General features: G+C 42.6%; 1 long non-coding RNA gene and 1 pseudogene across 2 annotated transcripts in view; one reads left to right on the forward strand and one right to left on the reverse strand.

Annotated features, from left to right (window-relative positions):
- The window catches only part of LOC149463088 (uncharacterized), a 547,928-nt gene that overhangs the window by 1,567 nt on the left and 523,797 nt on the right, over positions 1–22,564 (reverse strand). The window contains exons 3-4 of one of the 2 annotated variants that reach the window (XR_016312513.1): positions 13,888–13,969; positions 9,116–9,209 (exon numbers count right to left, since the gene is read on the reverse strand). This is a non-coding gene — a long non-coding RNA (uncharacterized LOC149463088). The remainder of the gene's footprint in view (positions 1–9,115; positions 9,210–13,887; positions 13,970–22,564) is intronic. The other variant, XR_016312512.1, reaches the window with a different exon arrangement.
- On the forward strand, positions 9,252–10,180 carry LOC149463089 (armadillo repeat-containing protein 5-like; annotated as a pseudogene).

A 22,564-nucleotide genomic window follows, 5' to 3' on the forward strand; every position in this document is an offset into this window, starting at 1 on the left:
GCAGAATTGGGTTGCTCCCTTGCAACCGGTGAGAGTGAGTTCACGTACCATGCCGTAAGGCATCAGGAGGCGGAATTGTTCAAGGTAGGCATAGTATGCAGGAGCAACCAGGTCTGGTGACTAGCTACATGCCAAGCTTAGATGTGTCTGGGCTGGGGGGAGAGGTGGCTGCAGACAGAAGGAATTGTGGGGAGGGAGACAATAGGAGCTTGTCTCACTCTCCTAACACAAGCTATGCCTTTACAGATTTGGATTTGTGCACAAGGGCACAGCCAGGCTGGAGCAAAAAAAGTCCTTCCCCAAACTGCCACAGAGTTGGAAGTACACAGCTGGGTACCTTTCAAGTGAAGGGTACCCTACACATGAAATTCCTGAACCTATTCGCTAAAGGTTTTATTGTACTCTTACCCTTTGATACAGTTGACCTTGCTTCTCCTCAAAAACTTCATTCACTGGCCTCCAAGACTTTGCTCTTTCCTGGTTCTCATCCTCCGATCTCAGAGCTCCTTCAGTGTAACCCATACTTCTCTCCTCCTGTACTCTTTCTCATGCCATAGGGGTCTCCCAAGACTCTGTCCTCAGACCCCTTCTATTCTATATCTATACATCCTCCCAAAGTTAGTTGATAACCTCCCACAGGTTCTAATACCATCGGTATGCTGATGACACCCAAATCTATCTCGCTACTAGTTACATAGTAAGTCTGGTGGCTGAAGAAAGGCAAAAGTCCATCCAGTTCAACCATAAAAAGAAAAAAAGTTATAATCGTACACCCACAGTTGATGCAGAGGAAGGCAAAAAACACAACAAAGCATGCTGCAATTTGCTGCTGCAGGAGAAAAAAATTCCTTCCTGATCCCCCGAGAGACAATTTGGATATTCCCTGGATCAACTTTATCTATAAATGTTAGTATCCAGTTATATTCTGTGTATCCAAGAAAGAATTCAGGCTTTTTTTAAAGCAATCCACTGAGCTGCCCAGAACCAGCTCTTGAGGGAGTCTATTCCACATTTTCACACCTCTTACTGTGAAGAAACCTTTCCATCTTTACAGATTAAATTTCTTTTCCTCCAGATGTAAAGAATGCCCCCTTGTCCTCTGTGATGACCTCAAGGTGAATAACGCTACACCAAGTTCACAATATGAACCACTGATGTATTTATACATGGAGATCATATCCCCCCTTATGTATTATACATGGTGATCATATCCCCCCTTATGTATTATACATGGTGATCATATCCCCCCTTATGTATTATACATGGTGATCATATCCCCCCTTATGTATTATACATGGTGATCATATCCCCCCTTATGTATTATACATGGAGATCATATCCCCCCTTATGTATTATACATGGTGATCATATCCCCCTTATGTGTTATACATGGTGATCATATCCCCCCTTATGTATTATACATGGAGATCATATCCCCCCTTATGTATTATACATGGAGATCATATCCCCCCTTATGTATTATACATGGAGATCATATCCCCCCTTATGTATTATACATGGAGATCATATCCCCCCTTATGTATTATACATGGAGATTATATCCCCCTTATGTATTATACATGGAGATCATATCCCCCCTTATGTATTATACATGGAGATCATATCCCCCTTATGTATTATACATGGAGATCATATCCCCCCTTATGTATTATACATGGAGATCATATCCCCCCTTATGTATTATACATGGAGATCATATCCCACCTTATGTATTATACATGGTGATCATATCCCCCCTTATGTATTATACATGGTGATCATATCCCCCCTTATGTATTATACATGGAGATCATATCCCCCCTTATGTATTATACATGGAGATCATATCCCCCTTATGTATTATACATGGAGATCATATCCCCCCTTATGTATTATACATGGAGATCATATCCCACCTTATGTATTATACATGGTGATCATATCCCCCCTTATGTATTATACATGGTGATCATATCCCCCCTTATGTATTATACATGGAGATCATATCCCCCCTTATGTATTATACATGGAGATTATATCCCCCTTATGTATTATACATGGAGATCATATCCCCCCTTATGTATTATACATGGAGATCATATCCCCCCTTATGTATTATACATGGAGATCATATCCCCCCTTATGTATTATACATGGAGATCATATCCCCCTTATGTATTATACATGGAAATCATATCCCCCCTTATGTATTATACATGGAGATCATATCCCCCTTATGTATTATACATGGTGATCGTATCCCCCCTTAATCTCCTCTTCTCAAGAGAATAAATTCAGTTCCTCTAATCTTTCCTCATAGCTGATCTCCTCCATCCCTCTTATCAGTTTGGTTGCCCTTCTCTGTACTTTCTCCAGTTCCCCAATGTTCTTTTTGTGAATTGGTGCCCAAAACTGAACTGCATATTCCAGATGAGGTGTTACTAATGATTTCTTTCGGGGTAATATGATATCTCTCTCTCTGGAGTCTATACCTCTTTTAATACAAGAGAGGATTTTGCTCACTTTATAACCCGCAGCTTGGCATTGCATGCCATTATTAAGCTTGTGATCTACCAGAACCCCCAGATCCTTCTTCACCATTGATTCCCCCAGTTGTACTCCCCCTAGTATGTATGATGTATGAATATTCTTAGACCTACTACTCAGCTTGTTCCCCCTCCGTCTGCTCGCACATCACTAATTACTAACATATCAGTATGGATGTCACACCATTTCTTCAAACTTAGTCTTTTCAAATCCAAGCTCATATTTCCTCCCCACTAGTGTCTCCTCCCCTGACTTTTTGAACAAGTTTAAATAGTGCCAGTGTGCTAAGTGTCATCCTGGACTCGAAGGTCTCCTTTCAGCTCCAAATCCAATTACTGTCCAAGTCTTGCAAGTTTAACTTCTGTAACTTTTCTTGCAGCTCCCTCCTCGTTGGCCTACCTTTACATAGGCTATTCCCTTTTTAGTCTAACCTGACTGCTACTGTCAGATTTATTCTCCTTACCAACTACTCAGTGTCCATTGCTCTGTGCGCCAATCTCGCTTTGATTTCCTATTGCCCAACAAATAAAATTCAAAATACCAACAACAGCATACAAAATATCACCTAAGCTATTGTTCTGTAACCTTCTGTTCTTATCACCTTCTGCCATGCTTGCCTCCAGGACTTCTCTAGAGCCTTTCCCATCCTCTGGAACTCCCTACCCCAATCTGTCCGGCTGTCTTCTATTCTGCCTTTAGATGATCCCTGAAGCCTTTTTTGAGAAGCCTATCCATCTCCACCCAAAAACTGTACTGTTACTTTCACCATCAGCTTAGCCCTCATAGTTACTATCTTTTGTATCACTTACCCTTTCCTATTAAATTGTAAACGCACACAGGCAGTGCCCTGCTAACCCTCTTGCTTGAATTGTACTGTAACTTTAGCTACTGGTACTGTCTTCTTTTACTTTGTAAAGCACTGTGCAAACTGGTGGCGCTATACAAATCTTGTATAATAATAGCAAAATTTTTTAAAGGGGTTAACACATACTTTGAGCCATATAGTGTGTGTGTATATGTATGTACCAGTATGTGTGTGTGTACACACACATATATATATATATATATATATATATATATATATATTAGTTACAGAATGCAAAAGAGAGAGTGACATTCACTGGTCTTGGGAGGTGAACACACAGGGAAGATTTGACGAGGCACAAGCTCTTCCTCCTCAGGTCGATCTTGTGCCTCATTGAAATAAAATGTTCACTATGTGTTCACCTCTCAGGACCTCTTTTGGATTATTTGTACTACAGCCTTTGCTGTGCACCCGGGCCCATATATATATATATATATATATATGTAATTCTTGGAACTACACTGGGGATATGGCAAGAGATAAGGATTAGGGATGTTTTTAATGAGCTAGAGCTACTTAGCGTGTGTCAGTTAATTACTTTTCTACCACCTCCTCACAACAGCTTTTTAATTGTTTTGTAGTCCCTGCCTACTCAATGGCTAATTTATTGACTAATTAGTAACCATTTGTCCAATATTCTAGCTATGATGACTAGGACAAGTGACAATGGTGGCTGAAGGGGGGGATTACTGGAGCACGTTTTGTCTCCTGGCCAGAAGTCTCCGATTGGTCCAAGACCAGCAGCTTGCAGGAATAAGTGTACAAAAGTTTCTGCCCACAGCTAAAGTATGGATAACTAAAGGATGTCCAGATTGCACATAACACAGACCAAGGAGGTATTACACAAACAATACAAGCGTCAGTTCACAAAAACATTTCACATGGGACAGTATTGTTATGTAATTTGCTCGGTTCGCTAAATGTTTTGTCAAATGGATCTGTTTCATTCACCGTATGTACAACATATTAATGATTTTTGTATGTACTGATGTATGTAAAAGTTCATAGTTCACAAGGATTATCACATATATTTTGTGCCTAAACATTCCGATCTGCTGGAGGCTAGGTTCACACTATTATGGGTAGTTGTGGGTATCGCACCTGTTCCTGCTCCCGCAACCAAAACCTTTAAAACGTGCGGGGCTACCACTCATTCTTACTGGTACCCCCACGCACCATGCAATTTCCAGGCCACTGCATTATCAAAAAGCTGTAGCAACCTTTTTCCTGCATGAAATGCAGACGCAGCAACCCATTCAAATGAATGCGGCCCACAAAACCTGCAAAAGTGTGAACCTAGCCTAAGGGAAACCTGTCATAAAAAAAACATGGAAGCATTGTTGACTTCTCCTGCTTCCTGGGCGTTATGTGAATTCTCTGTCTTTAAAGCTGAACTCCGGACACTTTTTTTTTTCCCCATGCAGTGTGGCTGGGCCCACACTCCTAGGTCAACTGCTTGTTTTTGTCTAGGGGACTGGAGAGCCGAGATATACTCACCTAATCCACCAATCCTCCCCGAATACTACAAACCTAGTGGAACCTACTGTTCCACACCAGAATGCTTAAAAAAATTATACATTTTTAGAATGCTCCAGTTTTTCCACCACTGAAACTATTCCCTTCCATTTTCCAGCAACTCTGCAGCCAAGAGACATATTGGATTTATAAATTAAACACCCTAGAATCTTTGAGCCTTAACGAGGAATCAGATGTTAAAGTGATTGTGGCCCTTGTGTTTTTTTTTTTTTTAAATAGCATTCATGTCATACTTACCTGCTCTATGCAATGGTTTTGCACACAGCATCCCCAATTCTCATCTTCTTGGGTCCCCCACCGGTGCTCCTGCCTCCCCCTCCCCCTTGGCTAAATGCCCCCATAGCAAAACACTTGCTGTAAAGGCAGTCATGCAGGCTCGATCCTGAGCCACACTCGGTGTGTCCAATGACACACAGAGCATGGCCCTGTCCCACACCCCCTCCCTCCTCAATGGCTGTGACTGATAGCAGTGGGAGCCAATGGTTCCTGCTGATGTCTCTGAGCCTATGAGGAGGGAGAGAACTGAAACCGCCACTGCTCTCATGCACAACGCTGGATCGAGATTGGATTCAAGTAAGTAAAGGGGGGGGGGGCTTGGGGAGCTGTATTAAGATAAAAAACCTTCAGCATTTAGAACCACTTTAATACTATTCTATGGCTATGGCTTATCCAGATTTACTATTCCTTGTTACACTAAACTTTTTTTGTGTTGAATATATTGTAGTACATATAATTGTGAAATAAGGGAAATATATACAAAAATATATCTATACAGTATATTCTTTGCATTAAGGTTAACGCTGTTATCTCCTGAACTTCCAATCTGCTCTTTGGTATGCTTCTTTCAACTTTTTATTTCAACTTGTTTTTATTGAAGTTTTACAGTAAATAATACAGATGAACAACGAAAATTATATATGGTTCCCTATTATGCATATGAGGGTAAATACAGAAGATAAGGCAACATTTTGAGTGCAAGTGTTGTGGAGATCCCCTAGTTGGGCACAAAGAGGGGACAATGTGCCTTAAAAATCAGTACTGTATAAACCAGAGGAGGGGGGGAGGGGAAGTTGGGGAAGGAGGGAATAGGGTTAGGGGAGGTGGATAATGGGAGGTGGGGGAAAGCGTAAGGGGATAAAGAAGAAAAACTATTATATTACTTTAACAATACCAGTCATTATATATCGAATTTACTCCATAAGATATGAGCTATCAAATTTTAACTGTGCAATTGTGGTTAAGTGACCATAGAGACCATGCCTTGTGGAATTTAGTGTTGGAGAGTTGTAGGAGAGAAAATCTTCTCTTCATATCATATTGGGTGTTTAAATCGAGTATTACTTTAGTCAAAGACAGGGAGTCTAGGGATTTCCATAGTCTGGAAATGTTGTTTTTTGCTGCGTATAGGATATGGACGATAAAGATTGTAAGCTCCCAGGATCAGGCCCTCCTATCCCTCTTGTATTGAACTGTATTGTTGCTGTATTTCTCCCATTATATTGTAAAGCGCTGAGCAAACTGTTGGTACTATATAAATCCTGTATAATAATAATATATAAATTCTGTATGATAATAATAATAATGGTACGTGAATCAGGAGGGAATTTTTAAGGCCCAATATGGAATAGAGCTAGTGAGGGGTTCAGTTTCTTCTTTCAACTTTTTAAAAAATAAACTTCTTTCAGTTTCATCAGTATACCTATAAACTAAACTTTTAGCACTTTGGTCTTTCACAGAAGATTGGACATTAGTTTTTTTGGTATATTTTTTAAAAATTTTTTTTTTTTTAATTTTGTCCTATTCAGATATTATTGCTTCTGCTTCTACATAGATTTAACTTGTGCCAAGGTGAATTTTGTCACTTAATAAAAATGTTCATAGTCTTCCCTTGAAATTCTTGCTTCTCTAATATGTCCTTTGATATGTTTCGGGTTTTTTTCTTTCATTATGTGCAAGTAGAACCCTCTGGCTCCATCTAGTGATACATAGACTATATTACACATAACCACAATATATCATTTTATTCCTGCAATAATAGTTTGTCAGGTATGTTTTATTGAACATATTTTTGCGAATTTTGTTAAAGCAGACCTTCAATCTCTCTATCTTTAATCCTTATGGTGCTGGCATTAGTAAATAGATAGAAAGGTATATTATATTTACCGTTTTAAACTTTGGTTTACATTTCTTCTGGTACTTCCTAGTTTCCTTGCCTAGGCAAATGATGTCATACATCCCAGGAGTTCTCAGTAGGGAAGAAGGGGTTTTCTCAGCTAGGCACACCTTCCTGCCTGCATGCTTGAGCTAAGGGCAGATATATTCCAGGAAGTAAATGCTACATGAATCCTTACTCAAGATGGCCATGGCTAGAAATGCTAGGGGGTGTTTTTTAAATTGATTTTAAGCAAAATAAAGCATGGATGGATGGATGCATTTGCTTTGATTGTAAAAATGAATTAAATAGCGTATTTGATTTGAGGTGCTCAGATGTAATGTAGTTCTACCCTTTTTTTGTTTACAATTGTTTTTATTGAATTTTTTTCACAGAAAAGTAATGAAAAACAGTGCAAAACAAATGAGAAGAGAGTATCAATACACAATAAGTACATTGTTATACATCCTTGTACACAAAATGTCCAACTTATAGCCAAAGAGGCTGAAATTGCATGTTTCTGAGATAACGTAAACAAGCCCCCCACAGGATCCTCACATACAGGGTCCCCTCGTCCAAGGCAGGGGGAAAGTTCTCAGCACCCGTGGGCCTGAAGGTCCGATCCCGTCGGCTTTGGCTGCCTCAAAGGGGGGAGAGGACCTGCCTATGGAACAGTGGTCCCGAACTCCCTTCCAAGATGGCCGAAAAGCCACAAACAGATGAGAAAGGGAAATATAAGTACTAGGGGGTTGGAAAGAAGAGAAAGGAGAGGAAAGCGAGCCTTCTCTGTTGCCCAGAAAGGTTATCTGTGAACCCGGCTAAGTAAGCCCTGTAAGGTAGGTAATCCAAGGTTCCCAAATTCTTTCAGATTTAGATATCTAGTCCTGCAGAATGGCAGAGAGGGGTTTGTTCAACATAATCCAGGACAATTTAGTCTTCAAAAGATCAAAAGGGATCACGAGAAATTTCCAAGATCTCGCAATAGTGATCCTAGCTGCTATAAAAATGAATGTTATTAGGTGTTGAGATGGTCTCGGGGGCCCTTAGTTCCACTTTTTTAAATAGAGTGTTAATTGCTTGTCATTAACTAGTGGCGGTCAATTTATTGATTATTTTATGCCACTAGTTCATCAGCCCATTCTTTTCCTCCACCAGTAGACATTCTACTAATTATTCAATTAGCTTCCCTTTTTTTTTTTGTTTAATAGCGATTTACATACCTTTTCATACCTTTTATTATGCACACCTTTCATTCATGTCAGTGCTATGTAATCTTTAAAAGTATTTAGATCTTAATGCCATATAGCTGATTTTTTTTTTACTCTTTTATTGTTCCACAGAGTTCTCTTATGCACCCTGTGCTTAGGTCACTTCTAATGTGTTATATGCATTCACATTATGCAAAGAACTGCACTCCCCCATCTTGCTGGCATCTGCACACCCGACCATCGGCTTGAGAAAGGAGGGGATCTCTTTGAAACACAGTGCCAAGGTAACCACCCAACTAACCAGAAGTGTTGCTCCGCATGCGAGGTTAGAACAATGCTACTTTTTGCCATCAGGCGGGTCTATTGCTTCGCTCCCTGTGAGTCCGTTACCACTCTGCTCCCGGCTTCTGCCACCCAGCCATAGGGGATTGCTGGACACTGTGCTCAACCACAGATATTCTACCTTTCCTATATTCCTTTGTGGGTGTATTATCAATTTTTATTTCATTATTTTGACCAACTGATGTTTTACCACATTTGAAGCCCCCACCTAATGATTGATTGATTAGACGAGCACAACTCTGCAAGAACGACCGCCATTAGTCTAAGATAAGTGTTTCTTTCCTCTGTTCTTTTTTCTTTTTGCTCTATTTTCGTGTGCCCCTCTTCCCTCCAACAGAGCATAAGTCCACTTGATGACTATTATTGATTAGTTTGAGAGCCCCTTGTATCTGATGATCCTTCTCCCATGATGCAAGGCTGATGAAAACAGAACTTCCTTTATCTTTTTGTGACTTTATTACGTACATTTTTGCTGAGATAATAGGCTTTTGTGCATCTCCTCTCTTCTTTCTTTTTGTCGTTCCCAACATGGATTAACCTCGACCATTTGTTTGTGAAGCTGAAAGACCCAGTTTTTGGACATTTAATATAAGCACAGTATATGGAGATACACAATAGGGAGGAGGAGAAAATTACAGAGCAACACATGATTCCCCCAAGCAACAGACAAATTGGAAAAAAAACAGCTGAGGCTGGAGTTCTACTTTAACACTAGTAGCCATTTATTTTTTCTATAACAGCATGGAATAGAAGCATCTCATCCCAGGGCCACATGTGGAAATTCAGGAAATACGGGATACTACAGCTAACTTTCAGCTAAACATTCTCTTTCTCTGGCCAATCAGATGCAGTCTCATGTTTTCTACAAATCTTGCTGAGTTCTCAAGATGTGGGCTGTCTGCAGGCTTTATGTAATCTGGGGGATTTATAACCACAGACTGACCATTCACCAGCAGAAAGTCCTGGATCCATGTGTTCTAATATTTAACTCTTCTGACCAAGACGTAGTTTGGTGCAGCTATGTGTGCTATCTGCAAGCTGAGCCGGGGGTGCTCCTTAGATTGTGCAGAAGTGCCAAGTCTGGCTGTGCCAACCTTGATGCCCTTGGCCAGTGAAGAGCATGTTTGGAATTTCATGTAATCTTTGCAATTAGGGAGCATTGAGGCCAGTGCTGGTCAATACAGGTCTCATTAGGCTGCTTATCACAGACGTCATTACTGCACAGGAAGTTCCAACATGTTACCTCCCTCTGCTCAGAACACTGTGATTTTGAGGCAATGAAGCAGTGGATCATGTAGGGGTATGAGAACTTCAAGATTTGGAACTACTTCTACATGTACTGTGCAGCCCACAGTATTGATCCACTCACTATCGAAATACAATATAATTTTTTTTATTATTGCCATGATACTGCTTCTCTCTTTGTTAGGCCTTAGTGGCCTGCCACCATTCTTAGCCAAAAGAGAGGAAGTGGCTTTGGCTGCTGAAAAAAAGGGAACATGTGCAAAACAACTGGGAAGCCACAAATAAAGAGGAGGAAAGAGGTTCTGATTCTTTGACTTCCCAGCAGAGCCAAGAAACAAAAAGGAACAAAGGGGGGAGGGTATCTAAGGAGAGCCTACATACATATCAAAGGGTTCATCATTGTGCATTTGCACACATCTAATTCACTTGGGTATTCCTTGGAAAAAATTCAAATGTATTTCGTTTCTTGTCTTTTACAAGACATGGGAACTGCACTCTTCTACAGCTGATGTGCTATGTGGAGGATCCTCCTTTTTAAAGAATTAGGCTGCAGTTTTGTCCTGAATGACTCCTGGAAATACTGTTATTGATAAATATAACTTGGATTACTTTTTTTCTGGATGGAAGAAGTCACCCACCTAAAAAATGTCACCCACCTTGCATAAGAGTGAATCCCTTGGATGCTTTAGAATGACCATCTATAGGACTTAAAATCTCAAGCCTGGAGAATAGAACAAAATACAGAATTCTACCTTGGCAAAACCCTTTTGCATGATGCCAAGCACCCCATTTGAATTAAAGATTGTCAAAAAAAGCCATTGCCACAGCCAGTCTGGAGAAGTTTGTTACTGCTGCAGATCAAAATGAGAAAAATTAATAACAATGCATAAACACGTACCTGGGGGAACTTTACTATAACTGGTGCACACAGAATCTGGTGCAGCTACGCATAGTGACCAATCAGCTTCTAGGTTTATAGTCAAAGCTTAATTGAACAAACTGAAGTTAGTAGCTGATTGGTTACTATGCACAGCTGCACCAGATTCTTTGTGCTCCAGTTTTATTAAATCTCCCCCATGTGATATTATATTGTTCCCAATATCAGGGATGCTGAAATGCACAATACAGGTCTAAGGGTGCTAACAATGGTATTTTTGGTAAATAATGGTTACAACCGCTTTATTTGTAGCTGTTTGCATCCCGTTGTGAAGATTTTCCTTCACTTCCTGAAGCAAAGTCTCCCCAAAGTAAGTGAAATTTTCCTCTTGGTCAGTTGTCACTGAACAGCTATCCCCAGTGGAAGGTTTCCCCTCACCTCTTTGATGGGAAATCCAAAATATCACCAGAACACTTTCTGTCCCTGTGATAATGGCCACCAGGACCAGGTCACAAAGCTTCTCTCTCTAGATTTAGGCTCATGCAAATTTTAGTGTCAGGAATCTTCTGATTCCTGCTGTGGCTGTGAGTGGCTAGGTGAGACCGCCAGCCCCATTCACTATAATGACAGGTCACTAGCGGCCACAGGTATTTGCAACTGTCCACACAGAAAGCGATTACCTGCGGCGACTGCTGCTGGATGAAACAAAGTGCATCCAGCAATGACCACCACAGGCAATCAATGGCTGTGCAGAGAACCGTGAACACCAGCGGCTGCCGGTGGCCTGTTATAGTGAATGGGGCTGTAGTCCGCACCTAGTCGCTCACAGCTGCTGCAGGAATCAAAAAATTCCTGACGCTACAATTCACACCGGTCTAAATCACCAGTGTGAATGTAGTCTAAGCCTTACGTCTTTGGATTTTTCTTCTGCTTATAAGCTCATGATCGATTCAGTGACAATGAACTTATAACAGAAGGGTCTCACTAGCTCTGCTGATTAAATGAACAGCTTTTGTCAGTGGCTGTTAAGTCATTAAAAATGTGCCCCCCACCCCCCAGCTCACAGTCGCTACCACCAATAGCCACTATGCACTGCGCTACCCCTGTGATAGATCCTCCATCTGTGTGCTGCCAATCAGATCCCCTCCTGTGTGCCCCTCCACTGCTCCTCCCCTACATCCCTGTAACACTGATCTCCATGAGGCTCTCTATCTACCCCTCTGCAGACTGATCTCATTACTGCTCTTGCCCAGCTTCTCTCTGATCCAAATCTCTGTATCCTCCATTCCAAAGCCTCTCTCCCTCCTTTCTTTGTGTACCTGTTCTACCTTCCCCTGCCTCTCTACCCTGCAAAAAAGAAACCTGTCCCTGTCTGTACTGGTCATTCCATCTACCTTTGTGTACTTCCAATCCACCTCTTCCCCACCTTTATATTCTCCGATCGCCAGGATTTCTCCTCATCTGTACTGGCTTCTCCCTCCCTACTTCACAGCAGATTGCCAACACACAGGGGGAGAGGATCTGTTTAGGATGGAGAACAGGGAAAGGGAGGGGTCAGTAAACCATTCTCTCATATCTACTGACCCCTTCACTTTCTTGAATGAACACAAAGTGGTCAGTACTGACGACTCCAGTGTTGATTGATAACTGAAGAAATAGAAAACATTATTTATTATGTGTTTACTGTCGTTTCAGTTTTTGAATGAACAGAGAAGAGCTCTGTACTAAACATTTTCTGTTTATTAGTAAGTGCAGGGCTGCAGGGTAGAATGAGATTGAGGACTATGTGTCCCTGAAACTCAAAAGTGAAAAATCAGGGGCATCGATTTAGACCAATGATATTTCCACAGAGCGCCCTGGGGGCTGTTATGTTAAAAAAAAAAAATCCCTTATGAGAAAGAAAAAAAAGAAACAGAAACAACCCTCCCCCAACACCCACATATAATTATTATTATTATACAGTATTTATAAAGCGCCGATAGTTCGCTCAGCGCTGTACATTACAGAGGGGGGACAGAACATGTGAAAGAACAATACCAATACAATGCAAAACATGAGGGGATCGAGGGCCCTGCTCTTTCGAGCTTACAATCTAGGAGGGAGGGGATGGTGGTACAGGAGGAGATAGCTGTGGGGGATGGAGTGGTAGGAAGAGTGGAGGAGGTCGGCAAGTTAGCAGGGGGTGGGGTAGGCTTCCCTGAAGAGATGGGTTTTCAGGGTGCGCCTAAAGGAGAGGAAAGTAGGTGATAAGCTGATGGGTTGGGGCAGGGAGTTCCAGAGGATGGGTGACACCCTGGAGAAGTCCTGGAGGCGGGCATGGGAGGAGGAGACCAGGGAACTAGAGAGAAGGAGGTCTTGTGAGGAGCGGAGTGTGCGTGCTGGGCGGTACTTGGATATTAGGTCAGTGATGTAGTTCGGGACAGTATGGTGGACGGCTTTGTACATCAGCGTTAGGATTTTGAATTTGATCCGTTGTGCAATCTGAAGCCAGTGGAGGGATTGGCAGAGGGGGGTGGCGGAGATGGAGCGATTGGAAAGGTGAATGAGTCTGGCAGCCGTATTCAGGATGGACTGAAGCGGGGATAGCCAGCGGCGAGGCAGGCCAGTGAGGAGGGAGTTGCAGTAGTCGAGTCGTGATATGATGAGGGAGTGGATGAGCTGTTTAGTGGTTATAATATATGCAATACACACACTGTGGCAATTTATAGGATTGTATGATTTATATATTTATATATATTTTTTTCTCTCCTTTTTATTGGTAAACTAGATGGACTTGTGTCTTTTTTCAAACAGACTAAGTTACATGGGCTGGAACACTGCGATGCAAAAAGAACTCATTTGCACTAATGGGTGCCAATGTAGTGAGCATAATGAGTGTGCACTTGTGGGCGTCATACATGTGGTCTGCAGTGTGCTGTTACAACACACAGTGCTTCTTTTTTTGTTTTAATTAAAAAAATAAGTGACTGTTGTGCTTTGCACAGCAATTTAAAGTACTGAGTTGTGATAAAATGTATGCCTGCATCATTTTATCACAATATACACAATCGCAGCATAGAAATGAAGCAAACCTACAGATGTTCAGTGTAAGAAGCTTATTTACAGATCTGTATACCTTTGATTTTCACCGCGAGGAGTAAAGATCCAGCAGCACCGTCGTTTTCTGGTCTATCTACCTCAAGTTAAAGGTGGAGGGCCTGAAAGTAAAAGAGTTAAGCCTCATTAAAAGAGCTGCTACCCATCAAATGGTAATTTTAAAAACTTTTCTGCATTAGTATATGTTCCCCTTGGAAGTGCTTAGCTCGTTGTTTGACAACTTCTTGCCTTTTTGCCCTAAAAATGTAGAGTTGGTTTTCAAGATTCAAGAAAGTGTGTACATCTGACCAGCAGACTCCTGTCTGTCAGATGGAAGCATTCTGGTGGCTGCATTGCCACCCGATCACTTCTACACACCCCTGGTAATGGCGGGGACCCCTTTTTGTCCCCTATATAATGAGAAAAAAAAGTTAAATCAAAAAACTTTTTTTTTTACATTTCTAAAAAAAGTTTGAGGCCACTTCGCTCACCCCCACATATATCCACGTACGAATGTAAAAGCACGCATCGGGGGCAAGTGTCCATGAAAACGTCGGAGTGAGAGCAATACTTCTAGCACCAGACCTCCTCTGTAATGCCAGACTGATGACCTATAGGGGGCTTTTAAAGCATCGCCTATGGAAAATATAGGGTACTGAAAGTGTTACTAAACCCACAACAGTAAAATCAGTCTGTATATGCAGTAAAGCATGCTTGTTATACTCACTTTGGAACCTAAGAGGTTAATCCTCTGCATTGTGTAAAAAGGCCATTTGATCCTGTTTTCTCTGCCCCTCCTGTTGTTCAAATGTCCACCTGATAAGGCAGACTGAATCCGTAGCTACATGCACATGCTCAGTTTAGTGTGTATTGCTATTGAGATTTTTTTTTTCTTGGGAGAGTGCATGTGATCAGCACTGTTCATACAGAGGGTCAGGGGTTTTGCATTCTCCTACAGCAGAAAGAAAACTCTTCCTACAAGCTTTAACCAGTGCTCTGCTGAAGTCACAATACTGCTGTAACTGCTGATGAGAAAATGTATTTAGCAGTTTATATTTACTAAAAAAAATTGCACTTCCATGTTCTGTGTACTGTGGGAGACCAGATATAGAGAATGCAGGGTCCTGGGGTTTAGTGACACTTTAATGGTGTTCTCATTAAAGTGATTGTAAAGCCTTTTTTTTTTTTTTTTTAAATAACAAACTCCTAGCTCCTCTTTTCTGAGTGACCCTATAGCAAGCCAGGGGTACTCAAATGGGCTTAATCCTAAACCGAGCTGCCTGAGTCCACAGACACACACAGTGCAGTTTGGCCTCACCCCTGCATCACAGAATCTGACTGACGGCTGTGGGTGCCAATGGCTCCAACTGTCTCAGCAAAGCCTGTAGAGCAGGGAGAGATTACAGAGCCACTACAGAGGGGCACAGCACTGGATTGCGGAGGACTTGGGTAAGTAAAATGGGGGATGAGGGGCTGATACTACTACCTAAACATTTTTTGCTTTAATGCAAGAAATGCTTTAAGGTAAATTATGTTTGAACCACTTTAAATTTGCAGATTCTTGCAGGTGTTCAGGAAAGCTGCCCTCCAATCCAATCCAATCCAAGCAGATTCGCTCATCATTTCTATTGGATTAAGATCCGAGGATTGGGCTGGCCACTCCATAACGTCAATCTTGTTGGTCTGGAACCAAGATGTTTACTGGTGTGTTTGCGGTCGCTGTCTTGTTGGAACACCCATTTCAAGGGCATTTCCTCTTCAGCATAAGGCAGCATGACCTCTTCAAGTATTCTGATGTATTCAAACTGATCCATGATCCCTGGTATGCGATATATAGGCCCAACACCGTAGTATGAGAAACATCCCCATATCATGATGCTTGCACCACCATGCTTCACTGTCTTCACAGTATACTGTGGCTTGAATTCAGTGTTTGGGGGTCGTCTGACAAACTGTCTCCGGCCGCTAGACCCAAAAAGAACAATCTTACTTTAATCAGTCCACAAAATGTTGCGCCATTTCTCTTCAGGCCAGTCAATGTGCTCTTTGGCAAATTGTAACCTCTTCAGCACGTCTTTTTTTCAACATTGGGACTTTGCAGGGGCTTCTTGCAGATAGCTTGGCTTCACATAGGCGTCTTCTAATTGTAACAGTACTCACAGGGAACTTTACACCTTCTTTCATCTTCCTGGAGCTGATTGGTGGAGTCCTTGCCATTTTGGCTATTCTACTATCCATTTGAATGGTAGTTTTTTGCTTTCTTCCACGTCTTTCAGGTTTTGGTTGCCATTTTAAAGCATTTGCGATCATTTTAGCTGAGCAGCCGATCATTTTCTGCACTTCTTTATATGTTTTCCCCTCTCCAATCAACTTTTTAATCAAGGTACGCTGTTCTTCTGAACAATGTCTGGAACAACCCATTTTCCTCAGAATTTCAGAGAGAAATGCACTGTAACCAGCATGTACAACATTTGCTGCCTTCCTTCCTTAAATAAGGGCAATAATTGCCACCTGTTTTTCAAAGAATGAATGACCTCACTAATAGAACTCCACACTGCTATTATTTTGAACATGCCCCTTTCAATGAGTGATTCAATTACACAGAATCAGCAGCATGCATGTCATGACTGTTGGGTCTGTTGGATTTCTATTACTCTACTACACCTGCTAGTAAATTATTTGCCATGTAGAAGTATCATTTCTACCAAAAACAGTGATTGATCCGGTTAGTGATGTCTGACTGATATTATTTTGAACACAACTGTATATTTGAGCACAGGCACAATTTTAGTTTTTTTCAGGTATTTACCAAAACATATTCAAGCTATAGTTATATAATGGATATGGGCTGAAAATGCACACTCTCATGTTTAATTTGAGGGTATGTACATTCAAATTGGAGGAAGGGTTTAGGAATTACAGCGCTTAAGAGTAGCCAATGCCCCCTTTTTCAAGGGACCAAAAGTAATTGGATAATTTCTGTGCGATTACATGCAAAGTCTGTGAGGTGCGATTTGAGGTATACATTATGCAGAAGGTGTCCTCCCTCCCTGTAGTCTTTTGGGACACGTGACAAGTCCCAGAAGACTACAGGACCATTCATGAAGTGCAGCGCTACTCGCGCATGTGCAGTGGGTACCCGGCTGTGAAGCAGCAAGCTCTCACAGCCGGGTGCCCACACTGAAGGTGCCGGCCTCCTGGAATCCAGGATGGCCGGTGAAACGGGCTGCGGGGGACACACCACTGGACCGAGGGACAGGTAAGTGGCTGTTTTTTAAAAGTCAGCAGGTACAGTTTTTGTAGCTGCTGACTTTTAATTTTTGACAGTGTGAGTGGAACTCCGCTTTAATGGTGTGACACAGATGTAACACATATACAGTTTTCTGGTAAAGGTGAACTAACCCTTTAGCCTTTTCCCTGGCAGAGCCATTTTGGCGTTTTTTTGTACATGTTTGAAAAATCATTCTAGGACTGAAGATTGCATAAACCCTCAAAACATTATAAATTTTTTGAAAGCAGATTACCCTAGAGAATAAAATAGTGGTACTTGCAATTTTTTTTTATGTCACACAATATTAAAGCAAAGGTATAAAATATGATGTATCCAGTAAAAAGAAACCCAACATGTGAAACCTTAAATGTGCGTGCACTCGTGAAATGGCAATAAACTTCAGTACCCTATATTTTCCATAAGCGATGCTTTAACCTCCCTAGCGGTCTGACTATATCCATATTTCTGTGCTCAAATCAGTAAATTGTTTTGCATGGAAATATGTATTTTTTTTATTGTAGGCCTGTAATATTTAGGAATAACTCACTGAAATCTGTCCGAACAAGAGTCTAGTAAACATCCCGGGTATGTTACAATTTGAAACACAAAATCATAAATTATAATTTAATAAATAATCATGAAAAATAATAATTAATAATAATACATTTAATTCAATAATATAATCAAACCAAAAACACTGAAATTTGAAATATAGCGCCAAGTTCGCACATCACTGAGCAAAGTCGCAAAATCGTTTTCAGTGTCTGATGACGAATTTCCCCACGAATCATTATCACTCAATTCTGCAAGTGGTTCTGATTTACTATCGCTGTTCTCTAGCTCAATGGTTCTCAACCTTTCTAATGCCGCGACCCCTTAATACAGTTCCTCATGTTGTGGTGACCCCCAACCATAAAATTATTTTCGTTGCTACTTCATAACTGTAATTTTGCAGTGGGAGGACTAGCGCCCCATCACTGATGTCAGTGGGAGGAATAGTGTCCCATCATTGGTGTCAGTGGGAGGAATAGTGTCCCATCATTGGTGTCAGTGGGAGGAATAGTGCCCCATCATTGGTGTCAGTGGGAGGAATAGTGTTCCATCATTGGTGTCAGTGGGAGGAATAGTGCCCAATCATTGGCGTCAGTGGGAGGAATAGTGTCCCATCATTGGTGTCAGTGGGAGGAATAGTGCCCCATCATTGGCGTCAGTGGGAGGAATAGTGTCCCATCATTGGTATCAGTGGGAGGAATAGTGTCCCATCATTGGTGTCAGTGGGAGGAATAGTGTCCCATCATTGGTGTCAGTGGGAGAAATAGTGCCCCATCATTGGTATCAGTGGGAGAAATGGTGCCCCATCATTGGTATCAGTGGGAGGAATAGTGCCCCATCATTGGTGTCAGTGGGAGGAATAGTGCCCCATCATTGGTGTCAGTGGGAGGAATAGTGCCCCATCATTGGTGTCAGTGGGAGGAATAGTGCCCCATCATTGGTGTCAGTGGGAGGAATAGTGCCCCATCATTGGTGTCAGTGGGAGGAATAGTGCCCCATTGTGGGTGTCAGTGGGAGGAATAGTGCCCCATTGTGGGTGTCAGTGGGAGGAATAGTGCCCCATCGTTGGTGTCAGTGGGGGGAGGAATAGTGCCCCATCGTTGGTGTCAGTGGGGGGAGGAATAGTGCCCCATCGTTGGTGTCAGTGGGGGGAGGAATAGTGCCCCATCGTTGGTGTCAGTGGGGGGAGGAATAGTGCCCCATCGTTGGTGTCAGTGGGGGGAGGAATAGTGCCCCATCGTTGGTGTCAGTGGGGGGAGGAATAGTGCCCCATCGTTGGTATTAGCGACACAAATGATGGGGCACTATCCCTCCCACTGACACCAATGATACTTACCTTGCTGACTCCTGCTCCAGCCTGGGCTCGCTCTCTCCCTCTCCCATCTACAGCCTGCATACCTGGCTGCAGCAGCAAAATTTGCACTTACCTGTCAGCTGTCTTCCTTCTCTGGCCTCTCTCTTCACTCGTTCCTGCAGCTCCCTCGATCTTCTTCGATCTCCGCGCGCTGCCGCTCGGCTCCTCCTCTCCAAGCTCCACCTTCTCGCCGGTGATTGGCCGCCTGTGTGCCTCTCCTGAGCTACAGTTCCGGTGGCCAATCAGCGGCGAGGAGGCGGTGACAGGGGCAGCATATCATCCCGCCCACACATCGCCGGAGACAGGAGCGACGTCTCGGTTCCTAAGACCATCGGAAATATGTGTTTTCCGATGGTCTTAGGCGACCCCTGGGAAATGGTCATTCGACCCCCAAAGGGGTCGCGACCCCCAGGTTGAGAACTGCTGCTCTAGCTGGTCTAAAACTGCTTTTGACCTAAAGGAACATTTTTTGGACGCCATGGACATTTCTCAGTTTCAAGGCAGAAAGAACAGTAAAAATGCAGGCAGGGCACAGGACAAAGCACTCGGGACAAAATATATGTGACATGGTTAGATACAGTAATGTAAAACTATGTGATTTTAGTGAATGTCACTTTTTGTCATTTTCAAATTTCCCACCACTCCGTCCCCCGTACGTCCCAACACTTGCGGGGACAGAATCCAGATGACAAATGCCGGCATCCGCCGGAGGATATTGCCGGGGACACTGCAAGGGGGACATCACAGGAGCAAAGGATAAGGTAAGTGAAGAACAGATCCCAGAGCAGTGCCGCATGGTAAGCCGAGTGTAGCTCGGGGTTACCGCTTGTGGTACTGAAACTTTACCCCGAGCTACACTCTGGAATACCGCCAGGGAGGCTACAAGCGCCTTATAGGTCATCAGTTTGGTGTTACGGAGGACGCGCTATAAATATTGCTCTCACTCTGACAATTTCATGTAAAGGCCCCCTTGATGCGTGCATTTACGTTCATACGTGCATATATTTGGGGGTTCGGCGGCCTCAAAAACATTTTTTAGAAGGGATTTTATGTGTTTGGGTGTAACTTTAATTTTTTACAATTTAAAAAAAAAATCTTTTTATCACATAGGGGACAAAAAGTCTGCTGTCAGGTTCTGTTTAATGAGACATCCTGGGTCTAAAAGACCAGGCAAGTGGAGCCCGGGATACATGGCGGGGGAGCGCTGTTACCAGGGGTGTGTGGAAGCAATCGAGTGGCAGCGCAGTGACCACATTGCTTCCATCTGACAGGCAGCGGTCTGTCTGTCAGAATTACACACAATCCCAGAGACTGTAGCCACCAGGAGCGTGTGTAAAACCCCCATTGTCAAGACAATACAACGTACGGACCTGGCAGCAAAAGGATTAAGGAACGCAAAGCTTTAGGCCCATTTTACACAAGCAGACCAATCAGGTCTGCCTGTTCTTTTTTCAAGTGGACCCAATCGGACACTCCATTGTTCTCTATGGAACAGCGGGTATAAACAGACATTTGTCCGTTTACACCCGCCTGTATCTGAACCGATCCTGTCCACTAAAAATCCATCTGGCAGATTGGATGACAGTAAGGTGGAAACAGACAGGCGGTCTGTTTCCATCGGACAGCCCATAGAGGACAGCGGGCTTATGTGATCTGCATAAGTGGAGTGGACACAGACCTGTCATCTGCTTGCTTAGAGGGGATCATTGGGCAGATCCCCAGCTGAGCAAGCAGATCTGCTGACGGGTCCCACCCATGTGAAAGGGGATCCAAAGACAAACAAACGAAACCAGCGCTCAGATCTTCATGCAGACTTAAAGGGATTCAAAATGGCAAATGTAGAGGTGCTGCCCTTCACAGATCAGGAAATCTGGATGCTAATGAACAAAGAACAAAAAAGGGCGCACTCTCATCGTGCATTACCGTGGTACACACCATGTTTATTGTGTAATCAAATAGATGTATACTCACAAACCAAAGGATAATATAAGCAGTGTGAATGGTCCACAATGGCAGTCAATGCAATGCTGTGCCCCAACTGGGGATAAGTTGACGCGTTTCGGGAGACGAACCCCCTTCCTCAGAGTATACATCATGTGAGTATACATCTATTTGATTACACAATAAACACGGTGTGTACCACGGTAATGCACGATGAGAGTGTGCCCTTTATTGTTCTTTGTCCATGTGAAAGGGGCCTTAAATTTGATGTATGAAGGAAAAATTAAGCAAAATCAGAAAAAAAGCAGAAAGGAAGGGGTTAATTAAAACTAACTATGGTTACCTATAGATCAATAAAGGGTTAATATTTTATGTAAAAAAAAAAAAGAATCTCTTGATGTAAACAGCAGGAGCCCTCCAGGGCTGACATTGTGTACATTGTGTGGTGGAGGTGATCTCTGCTGCTGGCTGGGATAGGTACACCCCTGAAAACACCCCTGTGAGAAGGCTCTGATGGAAGCTCCCAATACCTGCATACCCTGCACTCTTTTCCCAGGACTCAGCTCCACTGCCTGGAGAGAGGTGGCACTATAGGACAGAAACGTTGCAGCTTCCATCATATTTTTTTAACACAAGTACTGTGCTTTATGGCTGAACTCCCAATACAAAGGATATAACGAGAAAACAAGAGAGCTGCCATTGCTGAGACCCTGAAAATGCCTGAGCCTGTAGGCCGGAGCCATTCCAGAAATGAGAAAAGTCAGAGCGGCTGATTTGCACCCTAGTTCCCGGTCTGGGATTTTGGAAAAAATGAAGATGCTGATTCTGCCGAAACCGCCATGTTCAGGAGAGGTCAGCCATGACAGCCTTCTATACACACTGCTGTCCAAACACTGAACTCCAGCCTGAGATTCAATACAAACACAACTTGTGTATTTCTTACACCATAAATGTACTATTTGTATATACGGATCAGAAACAATTGAGTACTGTCCGTGATACTTTTTTTATTTGCACTAACATACAATTTTGAGGACAAGCTTTTGGGGTATGTCCCTTTCTTCAAAGTCCAAACAGTACTATTACAAATCACAAAAGTTTAAGCAGAATGTTAGAAGGGACTGAGAAAAAAAAAAAAGGCTACAGTTAAGATACATCAAAAGCGAAGGGGGGGGAGGGGGGGGATACTACACTCACACAGAGGGGGTCAAGCTTCAGCTAATAGATAGTCATGAAACTGTCGGATAATGGTTGAGGAATCCCATGTCCAAGTTAAGGCCGTTATCTTTTGTGTCAAATAGAATTATCATTCTTAGTTCAAATGTTTTTCTTTCCTGGATTTGAATTTTCCTTTCAGAACTAAAACATTGAGGTCTCCCATTGTGTGGCCTGGTTGTGTGAAATGGTGTCCTACAGGTGTGCAGAGGTCATCTTCTTTATGTTCCTTGATGGTATGTCTGTGCAAATTCATCCTTGTTTGCAACTTCTGTCCTGTTTCGCCAACATAAGATCCTTTGCTGCATTTTCTGCACTGGATAAGCTACACAACATTACTGGAGGTGCAGCTGTATGATCCGGAAATATTGAAGATCCCTTTTG

This window comes from Staurois parvus, unplaced genomic scaffold, assembly GCF_062004578.1.
Source record: "Staurois parvus isolate SC_StPar_1 unplaced genomic scaffold, SC_StPar_1.0 ptg000159l, whole genome shotgun sequence".
In the NCBI taxonomy this organism is placed as follows: domain Eukaryota; kingdom Metazoa; phylum Chordata; class Amphibia; order Anura; family Ranidae; genus Staurois; species Staurois parvus.